This window comes from Carassius carassius, chromosome 29, assembly GCF_963082965.1.
Source record: "Carassius carassius chromosome 29, fCarCar2.1, whole genome shotgun sequence".
Classification (NCBI taxonomy): Eukaryota; Metazoa; Chordata; class Actinopteri; order Cypriniformes; family Cyprinidae; genus Carassius; species Carassius carassius.
This window is the reverse complement of record NC_081783.1, coordinates 27,959,901-27,966,718: the sequence shown is the minus strand read 5'-3', so window position 1 is coordinate 27,966,718 and position 6,818 is coordinate 27,959,901. Positions and strand designations below refer to the sequence as shown.

Here is a 6,818-nt window from a genome sequence, read left to right as displayed (position 1 = left end):
TCTAACTTTGAGGAGATACCTTTGAGTATTCACTTCCATGGCCATACCACCAACCCCATGCACAATTAAAGTTATCTTCTCATGTCTTAACCCCAGTCTTTCAGCAGCCTTATGGGTTATGTAGTTTGTATCTGAAGCAAGGTCAATTAAAGTCCCAATCTTCTGCCCTGCGTTTGCAGTAACTTGCATCAATATCATGATGACAGGAATTTCAGAGAGCCCATTCCTCTGCAGTAGCTCAGACTGGCCAGAAGCGTCGAGTGTCACTGCGGTTTTAATGGTGTTGGTGAAAGCCTTTCTGCATCGATCTGCCATTTCTGGGGAAAGTTCAGACAAGATCTCCTCTTGTTCCTCCGTTAGTTTGGTTTCACACTGTCAGGTCCTAGCTTGCCAAAGGGGGCAGTACAAGGTATTAACTCTGCAGGGTGCCCAAACTTTTGCAGACACCATTTTTTTGTTTTCTGTTATTTTGAAAGTGTAAATGATGGAAATAAGATCTAACTTTTTTTTTACTTATTATGAGGATGTCTAATCTGTCATTTGATGCCTTTTGGAGATTTTTCCATCTTTTCTTGGCGTTTTTATGCACATTAATAAAAAACATTACCTGGGGTGCCCAAACTTTCACTCCCCACTGTATAAAGAGAGCGAGAGAGAATCACAGTGTGTTCAACTATTATCAATTACATTCATAACAGCATCAAGGGAACCAGCAGAAAGAAGGAAATATATACAGGGATAACAAGAAATGTCCAAAAGGATTCTATAAATGTGTTCTGCTTTTTTTATTTCTTAGATCTTTTAAGTCCCTAATGCAATGTTTAAGTTCAGTTTTAAATAATGTAATTTTAGGTTTATTATTAGTCAATTTTTTTTTGTATATGGTATTTCTCATACATAATTATTAAACAATAATTAATTAAACCATTAATTAAATCTCGTTTAATCTATATCTTTACCAAAGAGTCGTTTTGGTATCCAAAGCACAATGATGCACAATTTCTGAGCACAATTGATCAATATTGATGAATATAGGCTCAGCTAACAAATGTAGACAACTCAAATAGCTCAACTGTCATCGAATGAAACACATACACTGTAAAGATTGTATTAAAAATTATAGTCAGAAATGTACTGTGAAATCAATGCATGCTGGATCAATTTCTTACAAATGACTGAAAGAACAGCAGAATGATGCTAACATCACAGTAATTACTGCTCTTGTCTTTAACTGTGCCACTGTCAGAAATGTACTTGTTTAATAATTTTGAAGTTACCATACTGGTGATTGAAGATCCCATTTGTTTGGGGCCTTAGGCCTTGTATATTAATATCCAAACTTCTGATCTAGTCATGTCAGATGTGTGACAAATTAAAACATTTAATTTGTGACTAGCTAGAATATGAAATTACTGTAAAAGTAATGCAATCATTAATATACTGTAATTTTACACATTGTAATTGTGTGTAACACACACAGAGTGCCTTCGCCTGAAGTTCTGGAGATCTAGTGCTGAGTTCAACGCCTGTAATCAAACAGTTATAATAATCTCCTCTAGACGTTCTGGTTTACTGAACATTACAGACAGGTGTTGGAGCCGGGATCTTGATCTGATTCTGTTCGATCCTCTACTCAGTCACTCCTCTACACTACAGTCACATTCATATTTGAGTGTTACACCAATCACAATTAATCAAACCCAAAAATCAATCAAGATCCAGTCAACAACAGATGTATAGAACCAAGACCTGCCCTACATTTGTCCTTTTTCAATAATACAATTAAAAAATATAGTACAGGGCAGGTCAATATACTTGTTAGTTTGTTATTTTTTTTTATCTTAATATATAATTTCATATTCAAATATGTTTAATATCCATTAGTTACCATAAAATAGAATATCAAATATTGAATCATAAAATGCAAAACAATGTAAATAACTAATTATTGTACCTTAATTGATCTAAAAGCAGAATGAGATTTAACTGTGATTTTCTGTTGTTACGATCAGTTTAACTGGTAAGATCCTCAGAGGGGAAGTTGTGCAGTGATTATATAAGAAAGGAAAGACAGTCTCTGTGAAGGTTGTTGTGAATGAGCAGAGACAGATGTTAGTTTGAGGATCAGAGAAGGACACCTTTCCTCTGTCACAGTCCAGCTGAACTCTCACACGCTGAGGCTTCTATTTAACTGTGAAGCGAGTCGAGGGTTTATCTGGGGATTTTGAGCAGTATTTACTGCTCCTGTACTGCACAAGACAGACATTAGAGTTAAAGAAAACCCCTCCCTTCCTTTGGTTTGATGCTGTGGTTATTCCAACAATCCAGTATGTATTATCTCCAACCTCCACATCCCAGCAGTGTGTTCCTGAGTTAAAGCCCTCAGATCCCAGAACACACAGATACTCGTCAATCCTCTCTGGATTATCAGGAAGATTTTGACGTAAATCAGTGTATGATACACTGGTCAGATCAGAAGAGAGAGTGAGCCAAGGAGCTGCTGTGTTTGGATCTAGAGTCAATGGAGCTGCAAAGAGAATTAAATCAGATTAGATGATAAAATATAATGGGATTAGAAATACAAACCTATTTACATAAACACCTTGAGGAACAAACTGTTTTGTAGTCATTATGAGTTTGCAGTATGATCTTATGAAATACAGTTCAAATTCATAACAAATTTCATAGTACTTACAGTGATTATTAGATGTATATCTATCAAATGTTTATCAGTCTGTCTTTGTGTATATCTGCAGTATTTAATCGTCTGTAGTGGTGTCAGATTTTCTAGAGACTCACTGTGTTGGAGAGTTTCCTGCATCTTCCTCCAGACTCTAAAGCGCAGGTTACTCAAGTAATGTGGCACATGAATCAAAGCTCCAGAACTCATCTGTGGATCCGGCTGAGATGGGATCCGGAGTCTGGAAGAACATTCAGGATCAGAACTGCACTGGACTTGAGTTCAGATCCACTGAGAGAAGAAACTTACATTTCCATCGTCATGCTGAAGTTCTGGAAAACAGAGTTATAAAGACATTTTAATATCTCATCAAACACTCATAACAGGTTTCCTTCCATGCAGAATTTGATCATTGGTTGAGTTAATGATTGTTGTTTTGTGTTCAGTGGTCACCTTCAGAAATCAGGCATCGCTGGCCTTCATCATCTCCTCCGTGTCTTTGATTGTGTGTGAAAGAGCAGAGATGTGTCTGTTCATCTCCTCCAGCTTCTCCTTCATCATCTGCTGCTTCTGCTCCTCTTCCTCCCTCAGTGCAGTGATTGTAGCTTCTTCTTCATCTCTGAGAAACTGATGAAGCTTCTCAAACTCCTCTTTAATCTGACGCTCGGTGTGCTCAGCTTGAGACTGAAATCACATCACATTCACTTCAGTCAGCTCTGCATTAACACTCACTCCACTAATGTCCATCATAAACTCTGTGAATGTTTGACTCTTTACTCGATATCCTTACCTTGATGTGCTGAACGCTTTTATCACACATTGCTTCCTTTTTTTTTGCATGTTTGAGCTTGTTTTGTAAAGATGTCAGTGCTGTATTCAATTCCTCCTACAAGTTAAGAAGCAAATCTGTGAAACTTAAGTAGCTAAGAGCTTTAGTATGTTTGGAAGTTATTGTCAATTGTATGACGTATGATTATTCTCAGGAAGTTGTCCCATTTGTGCCTAATTCGCAGGACACTTTTTTATTATTATTTAACTTTAAAGGATAAATATATGCAAATACTAGCAAAGCACTGTGATTAGCACATGAAATGAAAGTCATTTTCATACCTTGTGAGATGAGATCACTTCACCGATGGGTCTGAATGTGTGACTGACATGTTTCTCTGAGTCTCTGCACACTAAACACACCGGCTGTTTATCCTCCAGACAGAAGAGTTTGAGTTTCTCACTGTGTAAACTGCAGATCTTCTCAGATCCTGATGAGCGCCTCTCGTTTCGCTCCTTTATCAGTGAATCACACAAGTTTTTTAACACTAGATTACGTGGAGGCAGTTCTTTTGAGGATTTTCTTCTGCAGACGGGACACTCCTGAGTTTTCTTGGTTCTCCAGAACTGTTGAAGACACTCTTTACAGAAACTGTGACTACAGGAGAGAAGAACAGGATCCTTGAAGATTTCACAGTACACCGGACAAGAAAGCTCTTCCACAGATTTGGGATCCATTTCGAGTTCTTGTAAAAGCTGCAACGATCTACAATTTACTTTCACTTTCTGATTTTGAAAAGTAAATTACAATTTCTAAATCAAACCTATTCTGTTCAATATACTTCTCTTAAATCCTCCTTTACAGTGTCTTCACTGATCTCCAAAACACGGACTCTTTAGCTTTCAGTGTGAAATGGCAGAAATCATAAGACTAGTCACTTCCTGGTGGGGTAAAGTTTGAAGGTAAAGAAGGGTGGAGTTTCTGATGTTTTCTGAGTTTCTGAACAGAGACTGAAAGTACATTTGAACTTTAATTGTGCATTCGTCCACCGGACTCAACAAACTGAAAATCAAACTACCCTGCTGAAAAAATCAACCAAACAATAGAAACCTTTACAAAATTTCTAATAGTTTTAGTTTTACTGGTTATAATGCCAGTTGAATTGGTTTTTATGGATACTGTACTGGTGTCTGTTGGTCTCTACTGGTAATAAGTCTCCTTCAGCTGGTGTCGTAATAAAACCACTAAATCCTAATGAAATATGTCCCAAAAAACACTACAGAAAACCATTTTTAATAGTTTTAATTGTTAAAAGATGATGGTTTGTACTGTTTGTAATGCTAATTGTTGTGGAAACCAAACTTCTGTGACGATTTCTATTGTCGTTTTTTTTTTTTTTTTTTACGTGAACATGTTTTTTTTAATGGCAGAAAAAGGGATATACAGTACCCTGCCTGTAACAGCACAATAAATAATATATATTAATAATAATAATAATAATAATATATGTTATATTATATATATATATATACCCTATTGTTTATATAAACAACAGGGTATTGTCTGTGTATTTTAAGACCCTTTTTGATCATCATAATTTAACATATCATAATAAAAAAAATTGACAATTTTATTGTTTGAGCAGTACTTCTTTATGGGTTTTATGGCAGAATGCATCCATCTTATTTGACATTTAATTTTGAGAGTGGTGTGGCTTGTAATGGCAATAATTTGCTTCTATATAATTTTTTAATATAAAAGATATTCATTATATATAATTTTCACACCATTAACACTTAACTGAAGAGTACAGACTCAGACGATATATAGATTAGAAGTTGAATAAGGCCATTTGACATGACATCAAATACTACTATAAACACTTTAGCAGATCTTATGATTAAAACAGTAATTAAAGAGATGTCCATTTTTCTTGAACAACTGTCTCACCAAGATAACTATCATTACTAAACAAGTTTCTGTAAAACAAGGACTTATTTTTAAATGTTAAATATTTATTGAGTTAGCTATGTTATGCTTTAAATTGAGCATCCATTTATAAAAAAAAGTTTATCAGAACATTATTTACATCAAAATTACACCTAAAAAAGAAAGAAACAAAGAAAGAAAAAATGTAACCCCACAAAGTATTAAAAGGGAAAATTTTGCCTTTAGATTGCAGGTAATTCTTTATCCATTTTTTTTCTTAAAGGGTACATAACATACACAGTTTCACCTTATCGCATGTCAATCTTGAGTACCTATAGAGTAGTACTGCATTCTTCATATATCCAAAAAGTCTTTAGTTTTATCATATTTATAAAAGAAAAATACAGCTTTCCGATTCTCTCCAGAAAAAGCCGAGCTCCTGGAGGCGTGCCGTCACTGAAATGACCAGAACACACAAATGCACTTGATACACTCCGTTGCTGCCCCGGAAAAAACAAACTGCATCCACTGTTCCTGTAACGCTGGGTTCTTTGGGAAGCTGAACATGGTAAACTTTCACCCTCATGTCGTTCCAAACCCGTGAGACCTCCGTTTATCTTCAGAACACAGTTTTTTTAGATTTTAGATTTAGTCCGAGAGCTCTCAGTCCCTCCATTGAAGCTGTGTGTACGGTCTACTGTCCATGTCCAGAAAGGTAAGAAAAACATAATCAAAGTAGTCCATGTGACATCAGAGGGTCAGTTAGAATTTGTTGAAGCATCGAAAATACATTTTGGTCCAAAAATAGCAAAAACTACGACTATATTCAGCATTGTCTTCTCTTCCGTGTCTGTTGTGTGAGAGAGTTCAAAACAAAGCAGTTTGTGATATCCGGTTCGCGAACGAATCATTCGATGTAACCGGATCTTCTTGAACCAGTTCACCAAATCAAACTGAATCGTTTAAAATGGTTCCCGTTAGGGCTGTGCGATATGGTGAAAATATCTAATTGCGATTTTTTTGACAGATATTGCGATTGCAATTTGATTTGCGATTTTAAATTTGCAACGTCAAGCTTGAGCTTAATATAGTCAATAATGTGCAGCACAGTAGGAGTGTCATTACCCTGCTGAAAAAAAAGAGGAAAAAAAAAATTCTTAGAGTTACCATGAAATAATTTTATATATATATATATATATTTTTTTTTTTTCCTGGCAGGCAAGATTATAAAGATATATTATAGAGCACTGCGCTATCAAGTGCAAGGTTGTAGGTTCGAATCCCTGCTAAATGCATAAATTTAATTAAAATTTAATTTAACTAAGTTACTGAATTTGACTGGAAATATTATTTTTTTATATAAATAACTGTATTTGGGATTTAAAGAACAAGTGGAAAATGTGCTGAATGTTTCATTTCATTCAAGTGAAATTAGCAAGC

At 35.4% G+C, this 6,818-nt stretch overlaps 1 pseudogene; it reads right to left on the bottom strand.

Moving 5' to 3' along the window:
* Positions 1 to 1,838: 1,838 nt before the first annotated feature.
* On the bottom strand, positions 1,839 to 4,236 carry LOC132110215 (zinc-binding protein A33-like; annotated as a pseudogene).
* Positions 4,237 to 6,818: the final 2,582 nt, after the last annotated feature.